General features: G+C 45.7%; 10 non-coding genes and 1 pseudogene across 10 annotated transcripts; all 11 read left to right on the forward strand.

The window, feature by feature from the left end:
- The first annotated feature begins 550 nt into the window (after window positions 1-550).
- On the forward strand, window positions 551-741 carry LOC130314166 (U2 spliceosomal RNA). The gene has a single exon (XR_008861905.1). It is a non-coding gene; the product is annotated as a U2 spliceosomal RNA (small nuclear RNA).
- A 2,080-nt stretch (window positions 742-2,821) lies between these two features.
- On the forward strand, window positions 2,822-3,012 carry LOC130314167 (U2 spliceosomal RNA). The gene has a single exon (XR_008861906.1). It is a non-coding gene; the product is annotated as a U2 spliceosomal RNA (small nuclear RNA).
- Window positions 3,013-5,096: 2,084 nt separating this feature from the next.
- LOC130314320 (U2 spliceosomal RNA) lies at window positions 5,097-5,249 on the forward strand (annotated as a pseudogene).
- A 1,422-nt stretch (window positions 5,250-6,671) lies between these two features.
- On the forward strand, window positions 6,672-6,859 carry LOC130314311 (U2 spliceosomal RNA). The gene has a single exon (XR_008862034.1). It is a non-coding gene; the product is annotated as a U2 spliceosomal RNA (small nuclear RNA).
- Window positions 6,860-8,940: 2,081 nt separating this feature from the next.
- On the forward strand, window positions 8,941-9,131 carry LOC130314168 (U2 spliceosomal RNA). Its single transcript, XR_008861907.1, has one exon. It is a non-coding gene; the product is annotated as a U2 spliceosomal RNA (small nuclear RNA).
- A 2,088-nt stretch (window positions 9,132-11,219) lies between these two features.
- Window positions 11,220-11,410, forward strand: LOC130314169 (U2 spliceosomal RNA). Its single transcript, XR_008861908.1, has one exon. It is a non-coding gene; the product is annotated as a U2 spliceosomal RNA (small nuclear RNA).
- Window positions 11,411-13,502: 2,092 nt separating this feature from the next.
- Window positions 13,503-13,693, forward strand: LOC130314171 (U2 spliceosomal RNA). Its single transcript, XR_008861909.1, has one exon. It is a non-coding gene; the product is annotated as a U2 spliceosomal RNA (small nuclear RNA).
- A 2,091-nt stretch (window positions 13,694-15,784) lies between these two features.
- On the forward strand, window positions 15,785-15,975 carry LOC130314172 (U2 spliceosomal RNA). Its single transcript, XR_008861910.1, has one exon. It is a non-coding gene; the product is annotated as a U2 spliceosomal RNA (small nuclear RNA).
- Window positions 15,976-18,062: 2,087 nt separating this feature from the next.
- Window positions 18,063-18,253, forward strand: LOC130314173 (U2 spliceosomal RNA). Its single transcript, XR_008861911.1, has one exon. It is a non-coding gene; the product is annotated as a U2 spliceosomal RNA (small nuclear RNA).
- A 2,082-nt stretch (window positions 18,254-20,335) lies between these two features.
- LOC130314174 (U2 spliceosomal RNA) lies at window positions 20,336-20,526 on the forward strand. Its single transcript, XR_008861912.1, has one exon. It is a non-coding gene; the product is annotated as a U2 spliceosomal RNA (small nuclear RNA).
- Window positions 20,527-22,627: 2,101 nt separating this feature from the next.
- On the forward strand, window positions 22,628-22,818 carry LOC130314176 (U2 spliceosomal RNA). Its single transcript, XR_008861914.1, has one exon. It is a non-coding gene; the product is annotated as a U2 spliceosomal RNA (small nuclear RNA).
- Window positions 22,819-24,406: the final 1,588 nt, after the last annotated feature.

The following is a 24,406-nucleotide window of genomic DNA, read 5'->3' on the forward strand; positions in this document are numbered from 1 at the left end:
CATAGGGATTTGTGATGTCACCTAGAACCTTCACAGCAGCGACAGCTTTATGAGGAGCATCAGCACTGCTCTGCCTGAGCAGAACCATCACCGCCATAGGTTGTCAAATAACCCGGATTTAACCCACACAGGTAAGTCCAATGGGGTGCAGGCATGTCCTCTATGCTTACAGCTTCCCGTGGGTGTTGGTTTGATACCGTTTGGGGACAGCCAAGGAGGCATCTGCAGGCAACAAAGGTAGGTGTGTGCTTGTGTGTGTGTTTCCTATGCAGATCCTAAGCCCAGTGTCACATGCAAGTAGGAGGAGTAAGAAGGGTTCCTGGCAAATCCGGGTTATGGATTGCATTTAAAAAGGCCCCGTGGGAGTGCAATGGGCCCCTGTCTTGCTGCTTAGCAATAATGGTATGGGTTTAGGTTCTGCTGTGTGTACTGGTGGTTGACTGCCCCCCAGCCCAGAGTGTGCATGGAAAATTGTCTGGCAGCCTCCCTGACAGCAAGCAGTGATAGTGCCCATGAAGGGGACCTTGTTGGGCCCGCCCCTTTCACGGTTATCGCTTCTCGGCCTTTTGGCTAAGATCAAGTGTAGTATCTGTTCTTATCAGTTTAATATCTGATACGTCCCCTATCTGGGGACCATATATTAAATGGATTTTTGAGAACGGGGGCCGATTTCGAAGCTTGCTTCCGTCGCCCTATGCATTGACCCGATATGGCAGTATCTTCGGGTACAGTGCACCACCCCCTTACAGGGTTAAAAAGAAAGATTCCTACTTTCATTGCTACCTGCTTGCTGGCTAGCCAGCTAGCCAGCCCTGTGGGCCTTGCTGCTGCTGCTGCAGCCAAAAAACAAAAGGTGGTGCTGCTGCTGCTTCTGCTGCTTCTGCTTCTGCTTGTGTCTGGCCGCTGTTGGAGCGTCCAGGCACAGGACTTCTGCTGCTGCTGACTAAATGGCCTCCTTAATTGGATCATTTGAGTAGCCAGCACACCTGTGCAGGTAGGGCATGACATGATAGGCAGCTGCCTTGATAGCGGGTGGGTGCTGAATGTTCCTAATTGACAAAATAAGATTAATGCTTATGAAGAAATATAAAATCTCATCCCTTCCCCAATATCGCGCCACACCCCTACCCCTTAATTCCCTGGTTGAACTTGATGGACATATGTCTTTTTTCGACCGTACTAACTATGTAACTATGTAACATAACATGGGGGGGGTCTCCTGGCTGTTCACACAGGTGTGTCATTGCTGTACATTGACCATGCATTGCTTCTGTGGTATTGCAAAGGCAAAGACAAATGCTTCCAGCCATCCATTGCACTAATGGATTGGTCATCAGCTGGCTGTCTATGTCCCGCATCAATATAGACCAAAGTACAGAGGGTTAGGCTATGCTATTGTGCACCTACCTGATGCATCAGAAGGTGCGAGGCCCTTGCTAAATTCTGTGCACAGACTTTGAGATCTATACTTTAGACTGTATCTAAACCTGCTCCAACATGGACTGACATTCTGGCCTACTTTCAGCCGATGCGACTTGTCTGTCGCTGAACAGTCGCTTTTTATGTATTCAGCACCTATGTATAATGTTGTAAAAATGCTCTAGAAGCTAAAGTCGCAGAAATGTCACACATATTTGGCCTGCAACTTTCTGTGCGACAAATTCAGACAGGAAAAATCAGTATAAATCCTTAGAAAATTATCCCCCAGTGTCTCCATCTGCTGGCGGTATTGAATAAGCATTGCTGCACTGATGGGGTATGCATTAGACGAAAAAAAAGAAGAAAAAGAAGAATAATACGCCCAGAAAAGAGGCGAAAAGGAGAAAAACGTAAAAAAACGTGAAAAAAAAGTAAGAGGAAGAGAAGGGAAAAAAAGGTGGAAATGGGTTTAAAAGTGATTTCGGCGGAGAAATATATATATATATATATATATATATATATATATATACGCGCACACACACACATATATATAAACGTATTCTCCGTTGAGATATTGCAGCCGCTGCTGTGTCCAGGCCCAGGAGCCTTAGCACTGTGCTGTGATGTCACTCAATACCACTGACATCACTAGGTGTAAACAACATCTCTCCTTTGCTGTGTATGTGACTATGGAGCTGTTTGGTGATGTCGTCTATTATGGCCTTCATAGAAGCAACAGGAGATTGTTGCATCCATCTAGAACCCTCAGAACTACAGTGCTATGATGTCACTCACTTCCACAGGCCTTGCAGAGTGTAAACAACAACAACCCAGCTTTGTTGTGTATGTAACCATAGGGATTTGTGATGTCACCTAGAACCTTCACAGCAGCGACAGCTTTATGAGGAGCATCAGCACTGCTCTGCCTGAGCAGAACCATCACCGCCATAGGTTGTCAAATAACCCGGATTTAACCCACACAGGTAAGTCCAATGGGGTGCAGGCATGTCCTCTATGCTTACAGCTTCCCGTGGGTGTTGGTTTGATACCGTTTGGGGACAGCCAAGGAGGCATCTGCAGGCAACAAAGGTAGGTGTGTGCTTGTGTGTGTGTTTCCTATGCAGATTCTAAGCCCAGTGTCACATGCAAGTAGGAGGAGTAAGAAGGGTTCCTGGCAAATCCGGGTTATGGATTGCATTTAAAAAGGCCCCGTGGGAGTGCAATGGGCCCCTGTCTTGCTGCTTAGCAATAATGGTATGGGTTTAGGTTCTGCTGTGTGTACTGGTGGTTGACTGCCCCCCAGCCCAGAGTGTGCATGGAAAATTGTCTGGCAGCCTCCCTGACAGCAAGCAGTGATAGTGCCCATGAAGGGGACCTTGTTGGGCCCGCCCCTTTCACGGTTATCGCTTCTCGGCCTTTTGGCTAAGATCAAGTGTAGTATCTGTTCTTATCAGTTTAATATCTGATACGTCCCCTATCTGGGGACCATATATTAAATGGATTTTTGAGAACGGGGGCCGATTTCGAAGCTTGCTTCCGTCGCCCTATGCATTGACCCGATATGGCAGTATCTTCGGGTACAGTGCACCACCCCCTTACAGGGTTAAAAAGAAAGATTCCTACTTTCATTGCTACCTGCTTGCTGGCTAGCCAGCTAGCCAGCCCTGTGGGCCTTGCTGCTGCTGCTGCAGCCAAAAAACAAAAGGTGGTGCTGCTGCTGCTTCTGCTGCTTCTGCTTCTGCTTGTGTCTGGCCGCTGTTGGAGCGTCCAGGCACAGGACTTCTGCTGCTGCTGACTAAATGGCCTCCTTAATTGGATCATTTGAGTAGCCAGCACACCTGTGCAGGTAGGGCATGACATGATAGGCAGCTGCCTTGATAGCGGGTGGGTGCTGAATGTTCCTAATTGACAAAATAAGATTAATGCTTATGAAGAAATATAAAATCTCATCCCTTCCCCAATATCGCGCCACACCCCTACCCCTTAATTCCCTGGTTGAACTTGATGGACATATGTCTTTTTTCGACCGTACTAACTATGTAACTATGTAACATAACATGGGGGGGGTCTCCTGGCTGTTCACACAGGTGTGTCATTGCTGTACATTGACCATGCATTGCTTCTGTGGTATTGCAAAGGCAAAGACAAATGCTTCCAGCCATCCATTGCACTAATGGATTGGTCATCAGCTGGCTGTCTATGTCCCGCATCAATATAGACCAAAGTACAGAGGGTTAGGCTATGCTATTGTGCACCTACCTGATGCATCAGAAGGTGCGAGGCCCTTGCTAAATTCTGTGCACAGACTTTGAGATCTATACTTTAGACTGTATCTAAACCTGCTCCAACATGGACTGACATTCTGGCCTACTTTCAGCCGATGCGACTTGTCTGTCGCTGAACAGTCGCTTTTTATGTATTCAGCACCTATGTATAATGTTGTAAAAATGCTCTAGAAGCTAAAGTCGCAGAAATGTCACACATATTTGGCCTGCAACTTTCTGTGCGACAAATTCAGACAGGAAAAATCAGTATAAATCCTTAGAAAATTATCCCCCAGTGTCTCCATCTGCTGGCGGTATTGAATAAGCATTGCTGCACTGATGGGGTATGCATTAGACGAAAAAAAAGAAGAAAAAGAAGAATAATACGCCCAGAAAAGAGGCGAAAAGGAGAAAAACGTAAAAAAACGTGAAAAAAAAGTAAGAGGAAGAGAAGGGAAAAAAAGGTGGAAATGGGTTTAAAAGTGATTTCGGCGGAGAAATATATATATATATATATATATATATATATATATATATATACGCGCACACACACACATATATATAAACGTATTCTCCGTTGAGATATTGCAGCCGCTGCTGTGTCCAGGCCCAGGAGCCTTAGCACTGTGCTGTGATGTCACTCAATACCACTGACATCACTAGGTGTAAACAACATCTCTCCTTTGCTGTGTATGTGACTATGGAGCTGTTTGGTGATGTCGTCTATTATGGCCTTCATAGAAGCAACAGGAGATTGTTGCATCCATCTAGAACCCTCAGAACTACAGTGCTATGATGTCACTCACTTCCACAGGCCTTGCAGAGTGTAAACAACAACAACCCAGCTTTGTTGTGTATGTAACCATAGGGATTTGTGATGTCACCTAGAACCTTCACAGCAGCGACAGCTTTATGAGGAGCATCAGCACTGCTCTGCCTGAGCAGAACCATCACCGCCATAGGTTGTCAAATAACCCGGATTTAACCCACACAGGTAAGTCCAATGGGGTGCAGGCATGTCCTCTATGCTTACAGCTTCCCGTGGGTGTTGGTTTGATACCGTTTGGGGACAGCCAAGGAGGCATCTGCAGGCAACAAAGGTAGGTGTGTGCTTGTGTGTGTGTTTCCTATGCAGATCCTAAGCCCAGTGTCACATGCAAGTAGGAGGAGTAAGAAGGGTTCCTGGCAAATCCGGGTTATGGATTGCATTTAAAAAGGCCCCGTGGGAGTGCAATGGGCCCCTGTCTTGCTGCTTAGCAATAATGGTATGGGTTTAGGTTCTGCTGTGTGTACTGGTGGTTGACTGCCCCCCAGCCCAGAGTGTGCATGGAAAATTGTCTGGCAGCCTCCCTGACAGCAAGCAGTGATAGTGCCCATGAAGGGGACCTTGTTGGGCCCGCCCCTTTCACGGTTATCGCTTCTCGGCCTTTTGGCTAAGATCAAGTGTAGTATCTGCTCACTTGGTCTGGCTGGAAGGTTCCTGGGGTACCCGTGCCTTGGCCTTGGGGGATCGCTCTACCTATTTGGTGGAGCTTCACCCCCTTGCTGCTTTTGGGGTTACGGCTTACTCCCCAGGAAACGAGAAGTGATCACCAGGCAGCCACTGGGTCGCCTGGTTGCAAACAGAGGACGGAAGAAGATCTCGGCAGCTGAACAGACATGGCGGATATACCTGAATATGCTCGGGTCAAAAATGCTGTTCGATTTATCGTGGAGGAGCAAGCCAGAGGAGAAAAGAATGTGGACTTCTTAATCGTGGAGATCTTGTTTGGTCTGTTCCAAGTGCCAAGAATGGAGATCTTGACAGTCATGGATTACCCTCGAAAGGGGGTCTATGATGTTACTTTCAACAGCAAGTCTTTCTACAGAAAATTTTTGGAAACCTTGGAGAAAACCCGGAATCATCCAAAGATGGAAGGCATAAAATTGGTTGAGCACTTTGTGGACAATACCAAGCTGTTCACAGTTAAGATGTACTCGCCATACGCGAAAGAAAGTGACATCAAGCTCTTTTTGCAGGAATTTTGTGTGGAAGTAGAGGAAAGAGGTAAAGTCCTTAACCAACACCAGCTTTGGACAGGAAAATGGAAGTTCTTGTGCAGACTGAAAGAGGATGCGGGGGCGCCCGGAAGATTGTTGCTCCCACCAGCTCGGTTTAAAATAGGGAAGGACACAGGGGATTTATTTTTCCCAGAGATGGGAACTTTCTGCAAAAACTGCAAACAATACGGGCATGAAAGTTGTGGAAAGATAATATGTACCAAATGTCTAAAGGAAGGTCATGTCTTTTCTGAGTGTGGCCAAAGTAAGACCTGCAGGGCCTGTAAAAAGACTGGGCACTTCTTTAAAGACTGCCCGGAAAAATCTGAGGCTATGGAAGTTGGGGTGAAATTGAAGAGGAAGACAAAAGAAGAGAATATAGTTCCAGAGACCAAAAAAGTTTCTGGCAAGAGCAAAGAAAAGTTGGACACAGGAAAAAAAATGGAAGAAGAAAGCGTAAGTGAGGCTTCTGAAGGGGAGCACACAGAGGAATTAAAGAAAATAATTCTCAGTGAGTATTTTTCTGGATATTTGGGTGAGGTGCTAGACCAAGCCCCAAAGGAAGAAAAAGAAATATTTGTTCAAGACCTAGTAAAATTTAAAATAAAAGTGAATACCCGGCTTGAAACTGTGAGGGGAAAAATAATGCAGTCCATGAAGCCTGATGTAAGGCGCTTCATGGCGACCTACCAAGTGTCACCATGGTTGGCAGTCCCTGTCAAAGAAGCTTTGAAGAGTGGAGCTCTTCAATTCGGTTTAATTGATTATTTGGCAGTTTTCGCATGGAGAAAGGGTTTCATTTTGGATTAAGGTTTATTTGAGTTATTGTTGTTAGTTGTTTTGTTGTTTTAATTTGTTTTATTCTGGAAATAAATAAAAAAAAAAAAAAAAAAAAAAAGTTACCTGATGATGAGCACAAAAATCTAGTTCATATGAGATCTTAGAACTATGATTTAGTTCTGAGGGAAACTTAAAAAAAAAAATCTGTTCTTATCAGTTTAATATCTGATACGTCCCCTATCTGGGGACCATATATTAAATGGATTTTTGAGAACGGGGGCCGATTTCGAAGCTTGCTTCCGTCGCCCTATGCATTGACCCGATATGGCAGTATCTTCGGGTACAGTGCACCACCCCCTTACAGGGTTAAAAAGAAAGATTCCTACTTTCATTGCTACCTGCTTGCTGGCTAGCCAGCTAGCCAGCCCTGTGGGCCTTGCTGCTGCTGCAGCCAAAAAACAAAAGGTGGTGCTGCTGCTGCTTCTGCTGCTTCTGCTTGTGTCTGGCCGCTGTTGGAGCGTCCAGGCACAGGACTTCTGCTGCTGCTGACTAAATGGCCTCCTTAATTGGATCATTTGAGTAGCCAGCACACCTGTGCAGGTAGGGCATGACATGATAGGCAGCTGCCTTGATAGCGGGTGGGTGCTGAATGTTCCTAATTGACAAAATAAGATTAATGCTTATGAAGAAATATAAAATCTCATCCCTTCCCCAATATCGCGCCACACCCCTACCCCTTAATTCCCTGGTTGAACTTGATGGACATATGTCTTTTTTCGACCGTACTAACTATGTAACTATGTAACATAACATGGGGGGGGGGGGTCTCCTGGCTGTTCACACAGGTGTGTCATTGCTGTACATTGACCATGCATTGCTTCTGTGGTATTGCAAAGGCAAAGACAAATGCTTCCAGCCATCCATTGCACTAATGGATTGGTCATCAGCTGGCTGTCTATGTCCCGCATCAATATAGACCAAAGTACAGAGGGTTAGGCTATGCTATTGTGCACCTACCTGATGCATCAGAAGGTGCGAGGCCCTTGCTAAATTCTGTGCACAGACTTTGAGATCTATACTTTAGACTGTATCTAAACCTGCTCCAACATGGACTGACATTCTGGCCTACTTTCAGCCGATGCGACTTGTCTGTCGCTGAACAGTCGCTTTTTATGTATTCAGCACCTATGTATAATGTTGTAAAAATGCTCTAGAAGCTAAAGTCGCAGAAATGTCACACATATTTGGCCTGCAACTTTCTGTGCGACAAATTCAGACAGGAAAAATCAGTATAAATCCTTAGAAAATTATCCCCCAGTGTCTCCATCTGCTGGCGGTATTGAATAAGCATTGCTGCACTGATGGGGTATGCATTAGACGAAAAAAAAGAAGAAAAAGAAGAATAATACGCCCAGAAAAGAGGCGAAAAGGAGAAAAACGTAAAAAAACGTGAAAAAAAAGTAAGAGGAAGAGAAGGGAAAAAAAGGTGGAAATGGGTTTAAAAGTGATTTCGGCGGAGAAATATATATATATATATATATATATATATATATATATATATATACGCGCACACACACACATATATATAAACGTATTCTCCGTTGAGATATTGCAGCCGCTGCTGTGTCCAGGCCCAGGAGCCTTAGCACTGTGCTGTGATGTCACTCAATACCACTGACATCACTAGGTGTAAACAACATCTCTCCTTTGCTGTGTATGTGACTATGGAGCTGTTTGGTGATGTCGTCTATTATGGCCTTCATAGAAGCAACAGGAGATTGTTGCATCCATCTAGAACCCTCAGAACTACAGTGCTATGATGTCACTCACTTCCACAGGCCTTGCAGAGTGTAAACAACAACAACCCAGCTTTGTTGTGTATGTAACCATAGGGATTTGTGATGTCACCTAGAACCTTCACAGCAGCGACAGCTTTATGAGGAGCATCAGCACTGCTCTGCCTGAGCAGAACCATCACCGCCATAGGTTGTCAAATAACCCGGATTTAACCCACACAGGTAAGTCCAATGGGGTGCAGGCATGTCCTCTATGCTTACAGCTTCCCGTGGGTGTTGGTTTGATACCGTTTGGGGACAGCCAAGGAGGCATCTGCAGGCAACAAAGGTAGGTGTGTGCTTGTGTGTGTGTTTCCTATGCAGATCCTAAGCCCAGTGTCACATGCAAGTAGGAGGAGTAAGAAGGGTTCCTGGCAAATCCGGGTTATGGATTGCATTTAAAAAGGCCCCGTGGGAGTGCAATGGGCCCCTGTCTTGCTGCTTAGCAATAATGGTATGGGTTTAGGTTCTGCTGTGTGTACTGGTGGTTGACTGCCCCCCAGCCCAGAGTGTGCATGGAAAATTGTCTGGCAGCCTCCCTGACAGCAAGCAGTGATAGTGCCCATGAAGGGGACCTTGTTGGGCCCGCCCCTTTCACGGTTATCGCTTCTCGGCCTTTTGGCTAAGATCAAGTGTAGTATCTGTTCTTATCAGTTTAATATCTGATACGTCCCCTATCTGGGGACCATATATTAAATGGATTTTTGAGAACGGGGGCCGATTTCGAAGCTTGCTTCCGTCGCCCTATGCATTGACCCGATATGGCAGTATCTTCGGGTACAGTGCACCACCCCCTTACAGGGTTAAAAAGAAAGATTCCTACTTTCATTGCTACCTGCTTGCTGGCTAGCCAGCTAGCCAGCCCTGTGGGCCTTGCTGCTGCTGCTGCAGCCAAAAAACAAAAGGTGGTGCTGCTGCTGCTTCTGCTGCTTCTGCTTCTGCTTGTGTCTGGCCGCTGTTGGAGCGTCCAGGCACAGGACTTCTGCTGCTGCTGACTAAATGGCCTCCTTAATTGGATCATTTGAGTAGCCAGCACACCTGTGCAGGTAGGGCATGACATGATAGGCAGCTGCCTTGATAGCGGGTGGGTGCTGAATGTTCCTAATTGACAAAATAAGATTAATGCTTATGAAGAAATATAAAATCTCATCCCTTCCCCAATATCGCGCCACACCCCTACCCCTTAATTCCCTGGTTGAACTTGATGGACATATGTCTTTTTTCGACCGTACTAACTATGTAACTATGTAACATAACATGGGGGGGGTCTCCTGGCTGTTCACACAGGTGTGTCATTGCTGTACATTGACCATGCATTGCTTCTGTGGTATTGCAAAGGCAAAGACAAATGCTTCCAGCCATCCATTGCACTAATGGATTGGTCATCAGCTGGCTGTCTATGTCCCGCATCAATATAGACCAAAGTACAGAGGGTTAGGCTATGCTATTGTGCACCTACCTGATGCATCAGAAGGTGCGAGGCCCTTGCTAAATTCTGTGCACAGACTTTGAGATCTATACTTTAGACTGTATCTAAACCTGCTCCAACATGGACTGACATTCTGGCCTACTTTCAGCCGATGCGACTTGTCTGTCGCTGAACAGTCGCTTTTTATGTATTCAGCACCTATGTATAATGTTGTAAAAATGCTCTAGAAGCTAAAGTCGCAGAAATGTCACACATATTTGGCCTGCAACTTTCTGTGCGACAAATTCAGACAGGAAAAATCAGTATAAATCCTTAGAAAATTATCCCCCAGTGTCTCCATCTGCTGGCGGTATTGAATAAGCATTGCTGCACTGATGGGGTATGCATTAGACGAAAAAAAAGAAGAAAAAGAAGAATAATACGCCCAGAAAAGAGGCGAAAAGGAGAAAAACGTAAAAAAACGTGAAAAAAAAGTAAGAGGAAGAGAAGGGAAAAAAAGGTGGAAATGGGTTTAAAAGTGATTTCGGCGGAGAAATATATATATATATATATATATATATATATATATATATATATATACGCGCACACACACACATATATATAAACGTATTCTCCGTTGAGATATTGCAGCCGCTGCTGTGTCCAGGCCCAGGAGCCTTAGCACTGTGCTGTGATGTCACTCAATACCACTGACATCACTAGGTGTAAACAACATCTCTCCTTTGCTGTGTATGTGACTATGGAGCTGTTTGGTGATGTCGTCTATTATGGCCTTCATAGAAGCAACAGGAGATTGTTGCATCCATCTAGAACCCTCAGAACTACAGTGCTATGATGTCACTCACTTCCACAGGCCTTGCAGAGTGTAAACAACAACAACCCAGCTTTGTTGTGTATGTAACCATAGGGATTTGTGATGTCACCTAGAACCTTCACAGCAGCGACAGCTTTATGAGGAGCATCAGCACTGCTCTGCCTGAGCAGAACCATCACCGCCATAGGTTGTCAAATAACCCGGATTTAACCCACACAGGTAAGTCCAATGGGGTGCAGGCATGTCCTCTATGCTTACAGCTTCCCGTGGGTGTTGGTTTGATACCGTTTGGGGACAGCCAAGGAGGCATCTGCAGGCAACAAAGGTAGGTGTGTGCTTGTGTGTGTGTTTCCTATGCAGATCCTAAGCCCAGTGTCACATGCAAGTAGGAGGAGTAAGAAGGGTTCCTGGCAAATCCGGGTTATGGATTGCATTTAAAAAGGCCCCGTGGGAGTGCAATGGGCCCCTGTCTTGCTGCTTAGCAATAATGGTATGGGTTTAGGTTCTGCTGTGTGTACTGGTGGTTGACTGCCCCCCAGCCCAGAGTGTGCATGGAAAATTGTCTGGCAGCCTCCCTGACAGCAAGCAGTGATAGTGCCCATGAAGGGGACCTTGTTGGGCCCGCCCCTTTCACGGTTATCGCTTCTCGGCCTTTTGGCTAAGATCAAGTGTAGTATCTGTTCTTATCAGTTTAATATCTGATACGTCCCCTATCTGGGGACCATATATTAAATGGATTTTTGAGAACGGGGGCCGATTTCGAAGCTTGCTTCCGTCGCCCTATGCATTGACCCGATATGGCAGTATCTTCGGGTACAGTGCACCACCCCCTTACAGGGTTAAAAAGAAAGATTCCTACTTTCATTGCTACCTGCTTGCTGGCTAGCCAGCTAGCCAGCCCTGTGGGCCTTGCTGCTGCTGCTGCAGCCAAAAAACAAAAGGTGGTGCTGCTGCTGCTTCTGCTGCTTCTGCTTCTGCTTGTGTCTGGCCGCTGTTGGAGCGTCCAGGCACAGGACTTCTGCTGCTGCTGACTAAATGGCCTCCTTAATTGGATCATTTGAGTAGCCAGCACACCTGTGCAGGTAGGGCATGACATGATAGGCAGCTGCCTTGATAGCGGGTGGGTGCTGAATGTTCCTAATTGACAAAATAAGATTAATGCTTATGAAGAAATATAAAATCTCATCCCTTCCCCAATATCGCGCCACACCCCTACCCCTTAATTCCCTGGTTGAACTTGATGGACATATGTCTTTTTTCGACCGTACTAACTATGTAACTATGTAACATAACATGGGGGGGGTCTCCTGGCTGTTCACACAGGTGTGTCATTGCTGTACATTGACCATGCATTGCTTCTGTGGTATTGCAAAGGCAAAGACAAATGCTTCCAGCCATCCATTGCACTAATGGATTGGTCATCAGCTGGCTGTCTATGTCCCGCATCAATATAGACCAAAGTACAGAGGGTTAGGCTATGCTATTGTGCACCTACCTGATGCATCAGAAGGTGCGAGGCCCTTGCTAAATTCTGTGCACAGACTTTGAGATCTATACTTTAGACTGTATCTAAACCTGCTCCAACATGGACTGACATTCTGGCCTACTTTCAGCCGATGCGACTTGTCTGTCGCTGAACAGTCGCTTTTTATGTATTCAGCACCTATGTATAATGTTGTAAAAATGCTCTAGAAGCTAAAGTCGCAGAAATGTCACACATATTTGGCCTGCAACTTTCTGTGCGACAAATTCAGACAGGAAAAATCAGTATAAATCCTTAGAAAATTATCCCCCAGTGTCTCCATCTGCTGGCGGTATTGAATAAGCATTGCTGCACTGATGGGGTATGCATTAGACGAAAAAAAAGAAGAAAAAGAAGAATAATACGCCCAGAAAAGAGGCGAAAAGGAGAAAAACGTAAAAAAACGTGAAAAAAAAGTAAGAGGAAGAGAAGGGAAAAAAAGGTGGAAATGGGTTTAAAAGTGATTTCGGCGGAGAAATATATATATATATATATATATATATATATATATATATATATATATATACGCGCACACACACACATATATATAAACGTATTCTCCGTTGAGATATTGCAGCCGCTGCTGTGTCCAGGCCCAGGAGCCTTAGCACTGTGCTGTGATGTCACTCAATACCACTGACATCACTAGGTGTAAACAACATCTCTCCTTTGCTGTGTATGTGACTATGGAGCTGTTTGGTGATGTCGTCTATTATGGCCTTCATAGAAGCAACAGGAGATTGTTGCATCCATCTAGAACCCTCAGAACTACAGTGCTATGATGTCACTCACTTCCACAGGCCTTGCAGAGTGTAAACAACAACAACCCAGCTTTGTTGTGTATGTAACCATAGGGATTTGTGATGTCACCTAGAACCTTCACAGCAGCGACAGCTTTATGAGGAGCATCAGCACTGCTCTGCCTGAGCAGAACCATCACCGCCATAGGTTGTCAAATAACCCGGATTTAACCCACACAGGTAAGTCCAATGGGGTGCAGGCATGTCCTCTATGCTTACAGCTTCCCGTGAGTGTTGGTTTGATACCGTTTGGGGACAGCCAAGGAGGCATCTGCAGGCAACAAAGGTAGGTGTGTGCTTGTGTGTGTGTTTCCTATGCAGATCCTAAGCCCAGTGTCACATGCAAGTAGGAGGAGTAAGAAGGGTTCCTGGCAAATCCGGGTTATGGATTGCATTTAAAAAGGCCCCGTGGGAGTGCAATGGGCCCCTGTCTTGCTGCTTAGCAATAATGGTATGGGTTTAGGTTCTGCTGTGTGTACTGGTGGTTGACTGCCCCCCAGCCCAGAGTGTGCATGGAAAATTGTCTGGCAGCCTCCCTGACAGCAAGCAGTGATAGTGCCCATGAAGGGGACCTTGTTGGGCCCGCCCCTTTCACGGTTATCGCTTCTCGGCCTTTTGGCTAAGATCAAGTGTAGTATCTGTTCTTATCAGTTTAATATCTGATACGTCCCCTATCTGGGGACCATATATTAAATGGATTTTTGAGAACGGGGGCCGATTTCGAAGCTTGCTTCCGTCGCCCTATGCATTGACCCGATATGGCAGTATCTTCGGGTACAGTGCACCACCCCCTTACAGGGTTAAAAAGAAAGATTCCTACTTTCATTGCTACCTGCTTGCTGGCTAGCCAGCTAGCCAGCCCTGTGGGCCTTGCTGCTGCTGCTGCAGCCAAAAAACAAAAGGTGGTGCTGCTGCTGCTTCTGCTGCTTCTGCTTCTGCTTGTGTCTGGCCGCTGTTGGAGCGTCCAGGCACAGGACTTCTGCTGCTGCTGACTAAATGGCCTCCTTAATTGGATCATTTGAGTAGCCAGCACACCTGTGCAGGTAGGGCATGACATGATAGGCAGCTGCCTTGATAGCGGGTGGGTGCTGAATGTTCCTAATTGACAAAATAAGATTAATGCTTATGAAGAAATATAAAATCTCATCCCTTCCCCAATATCGCGCCACACCCCTACCCCTTAATTCCCTGGTTGAACTTGATGGACATATGTCTTTTTTCGACCGTACTAACTATGTAACTATGTAACATAACATGGGGGGGTCTCCTGGCTGTTCACACAGGTGTGTCATTGCTGTACATTGACCATGCATTGCTTCTGTGGTATTGCAAAGGCAAAGACAAATGCTTCCAGCCATCCATTGCACTAATGGATTGGTCATCAGCTGGCTGTCTATGTCCCGCATCAATATAGACCAAAGTACAGAGGGTTAGGCTATGCTATTGTGCACCTACCTGATGCATCAGAAGGTGCGAGGCCCTTGCTAAATTCTGTGCACAGACTTTGAGATCTATACTTTAGACTGTATCTAAACCTGCTCCAACATGGACTGACATTCTGGCCTACTTTCAGCCGATGCGACTTGTCTGTCGCTGAACAGTCGCTTTTTATGTATTCAGCACCTATGTATAATGTTGTAAAAATGCTCTAGAAGCTAAAGTCGCAGAAATGTCACACATATTTGGCCTGCAACTTTCTGTGCGACAAATTCAGACAGGAAAAATCAGTATAAATCCTTAGAAAATTATCCCCCAGTGTCTCCATCTGCTGGCGGTATTGAATAAGCATTGCTGCACTGATGGGGTATGCATTAGACGAAAAAAAAGAAGAAAAAGAAGAATAATACGCCCAGAAAAGAGGCGAAAAGGAGAAAAACGTAAAAAAACGTGAAAAAAAAGTAAGAGGAAGAGAAGGGAAAAAAAGGTGGAAATGGGTTTAAAAGTGATTTCGGCGGAGAATATATATATATATATATATATATATATATATATATATATATATATATACGCGCACACACACACATATATATAAACGTATTCTCCGTTGAGATATTGCAGCCGCTGCTGTGTCCAGGCCCAGGAGCCTTAGCACTGTGCTGTGATGTCACTCAATACCACTGACATCACTAGGTGTAAACAACATCTCTCCTTTGCTGTGTATGTGACTATGGAGCTGTTTGGTGATGTCGTCTATTATGGCCTTCATAGAAGCAACAGGAGATTGTTGCATCCATCTAGAACCCTCAGAACTACAGTGCTATGATGTCACTCACTTCCACAGGCCTTGCAGAGTGTAAACAACAACAACCCAGCTTTGTTGTGTATGTAACCATAGGGATTTGTGATGTCACCTAGAACCTTCACAGCAGCGACAGCTTTATGAGGAGCATCAGCACTGCTCTGCCTGAGCAGAACCATCACCGCCATAGGTTGTCAAATAACCCAGATTTAACCCACACAGGTAAGTCCAATGGGGTGCAGGCATGTCCTCTATGCTTACAGCTTCCCGTGGGTGTTGGTTTGATACCGTTTGGGGACAGCCAAGGAGGCATCTGCAGGCAACAAAGGTAGGTGTGTGCTTGTGTGTGTGTTTCCTATGCAGATCCTAAGCCCAGTGTCACATGCAAGTAGGAGGAGTAAGAAGGGTTCCTGGCAAATCCGGGTTATGGATTGCATTTAAAAAGGCCCCCGTGGGAGTGCAATGGGCCCCTGTCTTGCTGCTTAGCAATAATGGTATGGGTTTAGGTTCTGCTGTGTGTACTGGTGGTTGACTGCCCCCCAGCCCAGAGTGTGCATGGAAAATTGTCTGGCAGCCTCCCTGACAGCAAGCAGTGATAGTGCCCATGAAGGGGACCTTGTTGGGCCCGCCCCTTTCACGGTTATCGCTTCTCGGCCTTTTGGCTAAGATCAAGTGTAGTATCTGTTCTTATCAGTTTAATATCTGATACGTCCCCTATCTGGGGACCATATATTAAATGGATTTTTGAGAACGGGGGCCGATTTCGAAGCTTGCTTCCGTCGCCCTATGCATTGACCCGATATGGCAGTATCTTCGGGTACAGTGCACCACCCCCTTACAGGGTTAAAAAGAAAGATTCCTACTTTCATTGCTACCTGCTTGCTGGCTAGCCAGCTAGCCAGCCCTGTGGGCCTTGCTGCTGCTGCTGCAGCCAAAAAACAAAAGGTGGTGCTGCTGCTGCTTCTGCTGCTTCTGCTTCTGCTTGTGTCTGGCCGCTGTTGGAGCGTCCAGGCACAGGACTTCTGCTGCTGCTGACTAAATGGCCTCCTTAATTGGATCATTTGAGTAGCCAGCACACCTGTGCAGGTAGGGCATGACATGATAGGCAGCTGCCTTGATAGCGGGTGGGTGCTGAATGTTCCTAATTGACAAAATAAGATTAATGCTTATGAAGAAATATAAAATCTCATCCCTTCCCCAATATCGCGCCACACCCCTACCCCTTAATTCCCTGGTTGAACTTGATGGACATATGTCTTTTTTCGACCGTACTAACTATGTAACTATGTAACATAACATGGGGGGGGTCTCCTGGCTGTTCACACAGGTGTGTCATTGCTGTACATTGACCATGCATTGCTTCTGTGGTATTGCAAAGGCAAAGACAAATGCTTCCAGCCATCCATTGCACTAATGGATTGGTCATCAGCTGGCTGTCTATGTCCCGCATCAATATAGACCAAAGTACAGAGGGTTAGGCTATGCTATTGTGCACCTACCTGATGCATCAGAAGGTGCGAGGCCCTTGCTAAATTCTGTGCACAGACTTTGAGATCTATACTTTAGACTGTATCTAAACCTGCTCCAACATGGACTGACATTCTGGCCTACTTTCAGCCGATGCGACTTGTCTGTCGCTGAACAGTCGCTTTTTATGTATTCAGCACCTATGTATAATGTTGTAAAAATGCTCTAGAAGCTAAAGTCGCAGAAATGTCACACATATTTGGCCTGCAACTTTCTGTGCGACAAATTCAGACAGGAAAAATCAGTATAAATCCTTAGAAAATTATCCCCCAGTGTCTCCATCTGCTGGCGGTATTGAATAAGCATTGCTGCACTGATGGGGTATGCATTAGACGAAAAAAAAGAAGAAAAAGAAGAATAATACGCCCAGAAAAGAGGCGAAAAGGAGAAAAACGTAAAAAAACGTGAAAAAAAAGTAAGAGGAAGAGAAGGGAAAAAAAGGTGGAAATGGGTTTAAAAGTGATTTCGGCGGAGAAATATATATATATATATATATATATATATATATATATATATATACGCGCACACACACACATATATATAAACGTATTCTCCGTTGAGATATTGCAGCCGCTGCTGTGTCCAGGCCCAGGAGCCTTAGCACTGTGCTGTGATGTCACTCAATACCACTGACATCACTAGGTGTAAACAACATCTCTCCTTTGCTGTGTATGTGACTATGGAGCTGTTTGGTGATGTCGTCTATTATGGCCTTCATAGAAGCAACAGGAGATTGTTGCATCCATCTAGAACCCTCAGAACTACAGTGCTATGATGTCACTCACTTCCACAGGCCTTGCAGAGTGTAAACAACAACAACCCAGCTTTGTTGTGTATGTAACCATAGGGATTTGTGATGTCACCTAGAACCTTCACAGCAGCGACAGCTTTATGAGGAGCATCAGCACTGCTCTGCCTGAGCAGAACCATCACCGCCATAGGTTGTCAAATAACCCGGATTTAACCCACACAGGTAAGTCCAATGGGGTGCAGGCATGTCCTCTATGCTTACAGCTTCCCGTGGGTGTTGGTTTGATACCGTTTGGGGACAGCCAAGGAGGCATCTGCAGGCAACAAAGGTAGGTGTGTGCTTGTGTGTGTGTTTCCTATGCAGATCCTAAGCCCAGTGTCACATGCAAGTAGGAGGAGTAAGAAGGGTTCCTGGCAAATCCGGGTTATGGATTGCATTTAAAAAGGCCCCGTGGGAGTGCAATGGGCCCCTGTCTTGCTGCTTAGCAATAATGGTATGGGTTTAGGTTCTGCTGTGTGTACTGGGTGGTTGACTGCCCCCCAGCCCAGAGTGTGCATGGAAAATTGTCTGGCAGCCTCCCTGACAGCAAGCAGTGATAGTGCCCATGAAGGGGACCTTGTTGGGCCCGCCCCTTTCACGGTTATCGCTTCTCGGCCTTTTGGCTAAGATCAAGTGTAGTATCTGTTCTTATCAGTTTAATATCTGATACGTCCCCTATCTGGGGACCATATATTAAATGGATTTTTGAGAACGGGGGCCGATTTCGAAGCTTGCTTCCGTCGCCCTATGCATTGACCCGATATGGCAGTATCTTCGGGTACAGTGCACCACCCCCTTACAGGGTTAAAAAGAAAGATTCCTACTTTCATTGCTACCTGCTTGCTGGCTAGCCAGCTAGCCAGCCCTGTGGGCCTTGCTGCTGCTGCTGCAGCCAAAAAACAAAAGGTGGTGCTGCTGCTGCTTCTGCTGCTTCTGCTTCTGCTTGTGTCTGGCCGCTGTTGGAGCGTCCAGGCACAGGACTTCTGCTGCTGCTGACTAAATGGCCTCCTTAATTGGATCATTTGAGTAGCCAGCACACCTGTGAGGTAGGGCATGACATGATAGGCAGCTGCCTTGATAGCGGGTGGGTGCTGAATGTTCCTAATTGACAAAATAAGATTAATGCTTATGAAGAAATATAAAATCTCATCCCTTCCCCAATATCGCGCCACACCCCTACCCCTTAATTCCCTGGTTGAACTTGATGGACATATGTCTTTTTTCGACCGTACTAACTATGTAACTATGTAACATAACATGGGGGGGGGTCTCCTGGCTGTTCACACAGGTGTGTCATTGCTGTACATTGACCATGCATTGCTTCTGTGGTATTGCAAAGGCAAAGACAAATGCTTCCAGCCATCCATTGCACTAATGGATTGGTCATCAGCTGGCTGTCTATGTCCCGCATCAATATAGACCAAAGTACAGAGGGTTAGGCTATGCTATTGTGCACCTACCTGATGCATCAGAAGGTGCGAGGCCCTTGCTAAATTCTGTGCACAGACTTTGAGATCTATACTTTAGACTGTATCTAAACCTGCTCCAACATGGACTGACATTCTGGCCTACTTTCAGCCGATGCGACTTGTCTGTCGCTGAACAGTCGCTTTTTATGTATTCAGCACCTATGTATAATGTTGTAAAAATGCTCTAGAAGCTAAAGTCGCAGAAATGTCACACATATTTGGCCTGCAACTTTCTGTGCGACAAATTCAGACAGGAAAAATCAGTATAAATCCTTAGAAAATTATCCCCCAGTGTCTCCATCTGCTGGCGGTATTGAATAAGCATTGCTGCACTGATGGGGTATGCATTAGACGAAAAAAAAGAAGAAAAAGAAGAATAATACGCCCAGAAAAGAGGCGAAAAGGAGAAAAACGTAAAAAAACGTGAAAAAAAAGTAAGAGGAAGAGAAGGGAAAAAAAGGTGGAAATGGGTTTAAAAGTGATTTCGGCGGAGAAATATATATATATATATATATATATATATATATATATATACGCGCACACACACACATATATATAAACGTATTCTCCGTTGAGATATTGCAGCCGCTGCTGTGTCCAGGCCCAGGAGCCTTAGCACTGTGCTGTGATGTCACTCAATACCACTGACATCACTAGGTGTAAACAACATCTCTCCTTTGCTGTGTATGTGACTATGGAGCTGTTTGGTGATGTCGTCTATTATGGCCTTCATAGAAGCAACAGGAGATTGTTGCATCCATCTAGAACCCTCAGAACTACAGTGCTATGATGTCACTCACTTCCACAGGCCTTGCAGAGTGTAAACAACAACAACCCAGCTTTGTTGTGTATGTAACCATAGGGATTTGTGATGTCACCTAGAACCTTCACAGCAGCGACAGCTTTATGAGGAGCATCAGCACTGCTCTGCCTGAGCAGAACCATCACCGCCATAGGTTGTCAAATAACCCGGATTTAACCCACACAGGTAAGTCCAATGGGGTGCAGGCATGTCCTCTATGCTTACAGCTTCCCGTGGGTGTTGGTTTGATACCGTTTGGGGACAGCCAAGGAGGCATCTGCAGGCAACAAAGGTAGGTGTGTGCTTGTGTGTGTGTTTCCTATGCAGATCCTAAGCCCAGTGTCACATGCAAGTAGGAGGAGTAAGAAGGGTTCCTGGCAAATCCGGGTTATGGATTGCATTTAAAAAGGCCCCGTGGGAGTGCAATGGGCCCCTGTCTTGCTGCTTAGCAATAATGGTATGGGTTTAGGTTCTGCTGTGTGTACTGGTGGTTGACTGCCCCCCAGCCCAGAGTGTGCATGGAAAATTGTCTGGCAGCCTCCCTGACAGCAAGCAGTGATAGTGCCCATGAAGGGGACCTTGTTGGGCCCGCCCCTTTCACGGTTATCGCTTCTCGGCCTTTTGGCTAAGATCAAGTGTAGTATCTGTTCTTATCAGTTTAATATCTGATACGTCCCCTATCTGGGGACCATATATTAAATGGATTTTTGAGAACGGGGGCCGATTTCGAAGCTTGCTTCCGTCGCCCTATGCATTGACCCGATATGGCAGTATCTTCGGGTACAGTGCACCACCCCCTTACAGGGTTAAAAAGAAAGATTCCTACTTTCATTGCTACCTGCTTGCTGGCTAGCCAGCTAGCCAGCCCTGTGGGCCTTGCTGCTGCTGCTGCAGCCAAAAAACAAAAGGTGGTGCTGCTGCTGCTTCTGCTGCTTCTGCTTGTGTCTGGCCGCTGTTGGAGCGTCCAGGCACAGGACTTCTGCTGCTGCTGACTAAATGGCCTCCTTAATTGGATCATTTGAGTAGCCAGCACACCTGTGCAGGTAGGGCATGACATGATAGGCAGCTGCCTTGATAGCGGGTGGGTGCTGAATGTTCCTAATTGACAAAATAAGATTAATGCTTATGAAGAAATATAAAATCTCATCCCTTCCCCAATATCGCGCCACACCCCTCCTACCCCTTAATTCCCTGGTTGAACTTGATGGACATATGTCTTTTTTCGACCGTACTAACTATGTAACTATGTAACATAACATGGGGGGGGGGGGGGGGGGGGTCTCCTGGCTGTTCACACAGGTGTGTCATTGCTGTACATTGACCATGCATTGCTTCTGTGGTATTGCAAAGGCAAAGACAAATGCTTCCAGCCATCCATTGCACTAATGGATTGGTCATCAGCTGGCTGTCTATGTCCCGCATCAATATAGACCAAAGTACAGAGGGTTAGGCTATGCTATTGTGCACCTACCTGATGCATCAGAAGGTGCGAGGCCCTTGCTAAATTCTGTGCACAGACTTTGAGATCTATACTTTAGACTGTATCTAAACCTGCTCCAACATGGACTGACATTCTGGCCTACTTTCAGCCGATGCGACTTGTCTGTCGCTGAACAGTCGCTTTTTATGTATTCAGCACCTATGTATAATGTTGTAAAAATGCTCTAGAAGCTAAAGTCGCAGAAATGTCACACATATTTGGCCTGCAACTTTCTGTGCGACAAATTCAGACAGGAAAAATCAGTATAAATCCTTAGAAAATTATCCCCCAGTGTCTCCATCTGCTGGCGGTATTGAATAAGCATTGCTGCACTGATGGGGTATGCATTAGACGAAAAAAAAGAAGAAAAAGAAGAATAATACGCCCAGAAAAGAGGCGAAAAGGAGAAAAACGTAAAAAAACGTGAAAAAAAAGTAAGAGGAAGAGAAGGGAAAAAAAGGTGGAAATGGGTTTAAAAGTGATTTCGGCGGAGAAATATATATATATATATATATATATATATATATATATATATATATATATACGCGCACACACACACATATATATAAACGTATTCTCCGTTGAGATATTGCAGCCGCTGCTGTGTCCAGGCCCAGGAGCCTTAGCACTGTGCTGTGATGTCACTCAATACCACTGACATCACTAGGTGTAAACAACATCTCTCCTTTGCTGTGTATGTGACTATGGAGCTGTTTGGTGATGTCGTCTATTATGGCCTTCATAGAAGCAACAGGAGATTGTTGCATCCATCTAGAACCCTCAGAACTACAGTGCTATGATGTCACTCACTTCCACAGGCCTTGCAGAGTGTAAACAACAACAACCCAGCTTTGTTGTGTATGTAACCATAGGGATTTGTGATGTCACCTAGAACCTTCACAGCAGCGACAGCTTTATGAGGAGCATCAGCACTGCTCTGCCTGAGCAGAACCATTACCGCCATAGGTTGTCAAATAACCCGGATTTAACCCACACAGGTAAGTCCAATGGGGTGCAGGCATGTCCTCTATGCTTACAGCTTCCCGTGGGTGTTGGTTTGATACCGTTTGGGGACAGCCAAGGAGGCATCTGCAGGCAACAAAGGTAGGTGTGTGCTTGTGTGTGTGTTTCCTATGCAGATCCTAAGCCCAGTGTCACATGCAAGTAGGAGGAGTAAGAAGGGTTCCTGGCAAATCCGGGTTATGGATTGCATTTAAAAAGGCCCCGTGGGAGTGCAATGGGCCCCTGTCTTGCTGCTTAGCAATAATGGTATGGGTTTAGGTTCTGCTGTGTGTACTGGTGGTTGACTGCCCCCCAGCCCAGAGTGTGCATGGAAAATTGTCTGGCAGCCTCCCTGACAGCAAGCAGTGATAGTGCCCATGAAGGGGACCTTGTTGGGCCCGCCCCTTTCACGGTTATCGCTTCTCGGCCTTTTGGCTAAGATCAAGTGTAGTATCTGTTCTTATCAGTTTAATATCTGATACGTCCCCTATCTGGGGACCATATATTAAATGGATTTTTGAGAACGGGGGCCGATTTCGAAGCTTGCTTCCGTCGCCCTATGCATTGACCCGATATGGCAGTATCTTCGGGTACAGTGCACCACCCCCTTACAGGGTTAAAAAGAAAGATTCCTACTTTCATTGCTACCTGCTTGCTGGCTAGCCAGCTAGCCAGCCCTGTGGGCCTTGCTGCTGCTGCAGCCAAAAAACAAAAGGTGGTGCTGCTGCTTCTGCTGCTTCTGCTTGTGTCTGGCCGCTGTTGGAGCGTCCAGGCACAGGACTTCTGCTGCTGCTGACTAAATGGCCTCCTTAATTGGATCATTTGAGTAGCCAGCACACCTGTGCAGGTAGGGCATGACATGATAGGCAGCTGCCTTGATAGCGGGTGGGTGCTGAATGTTCCTAATTGACAAAATAAGATTAATGCTTATGAAGAAATATAAAATCTCATCCCTTCCCCAATATCGCGCCACACCCCTACCCCTTAATTCCCTGGTTGAACTTGATGGACATATGTCTTTTTTCGACCGTACTAACTATGTAACTATGTAACATAACATGGGGGGGGGGGGGGGGGGGTCTCCTGGCTGTTCACACAGGTGTGTCATTGCTGTACATTGACCATGCATTGCTTCTGTGGTATTGCAAAGGCAAAGACAAATGCTTCCAGCCATCCATTGCACTAATGGATTGGTCATCAGCTGGCTGTCTATGTCCCGCATCAATATAGACCAAAGTACAGAGGGTTAGGCTATGCTATTGTGCACCTACCTGATGCATCAGAAGGTGCGAGGCCCTTGCTAAATTCTGTGCACAGACTTTGAGATCTATACTTTAGACTGTATCTAAACCTGCTCCAACATGGACTGACATTCTGGCCTACTTTCAGCCGATGCGACTTGTCTGTCGCTGAACAGTCGCTTTTTATGTATTCAGCACCTATGTATAATGTTGTAAAAATGCTCTAGAAGCTAAAGTCGCAGAAATGTCACACATATTTGGCCTGCAACTTTCTGTGCGACAAATTCAGACAGGAAAAATCAGTATAAATCCTTAGAAAATTATCCCCCAGTGTCTCCATCTGCTGGCGGTATTGAATAAGCATTGCTGCACTGATGGGGTATGCATTAGACGAAAAAAAAGAAGAAAAAGAAGAATAATACGCCCAGAAAAGAGGCGAAAAGGAGAAAAACGTAAAAAAACGTGAAAAAAAAGTAAGAGGAAGAGAAGGGAAAAAAAGGTGGAAATGGGTTTAAAAGTGATTTCGGCGGAGAAATATATATATATATATATATATATATATATATATATATATATACGCGCACACACACACATATATATAAACGTATTCTCCGTTGAGATATTGCAGCCGCTGCTGTGTCCAGGCCCAGGAGCCTTAGCACTGTGCTGTGATGTCACTCAATACCACTGACATCACTAGGTGTAAACAACATCTCTCCTTTGCTGTGTATGTGACTATGGAGCTGTTTGGTGATGTCGTCTATTATGGCCTTCATAGAAGCAACAGGAGATTGTTGCATCCATCTAGAACCCTCAGAACTACAGTGCTATGATGTCACTCACTTCCACAGGCCTTGCAGAGTGTAAACAACAACAACCCAGCTTTGTTGTGTATGTAACCATAGGGATTTGTGATGTCACCTAGAACCTTCACAGCAGCGACAGCTTTATGA

Source organism: Hyla sarda, unplaced genomic scaffold, assembly GCF_029499605.1.
Source record: "Hyla sarda isolate aHylSar1 unplaced genomic scaffold, aHylSar1.hap1 scaffold_181, whole genome shotgun sequence".
NCBI lineage: Eukaryota > Metazoa > Chordata > Amphibia > Anura > Hylidae > Hyla > Hyla sarda.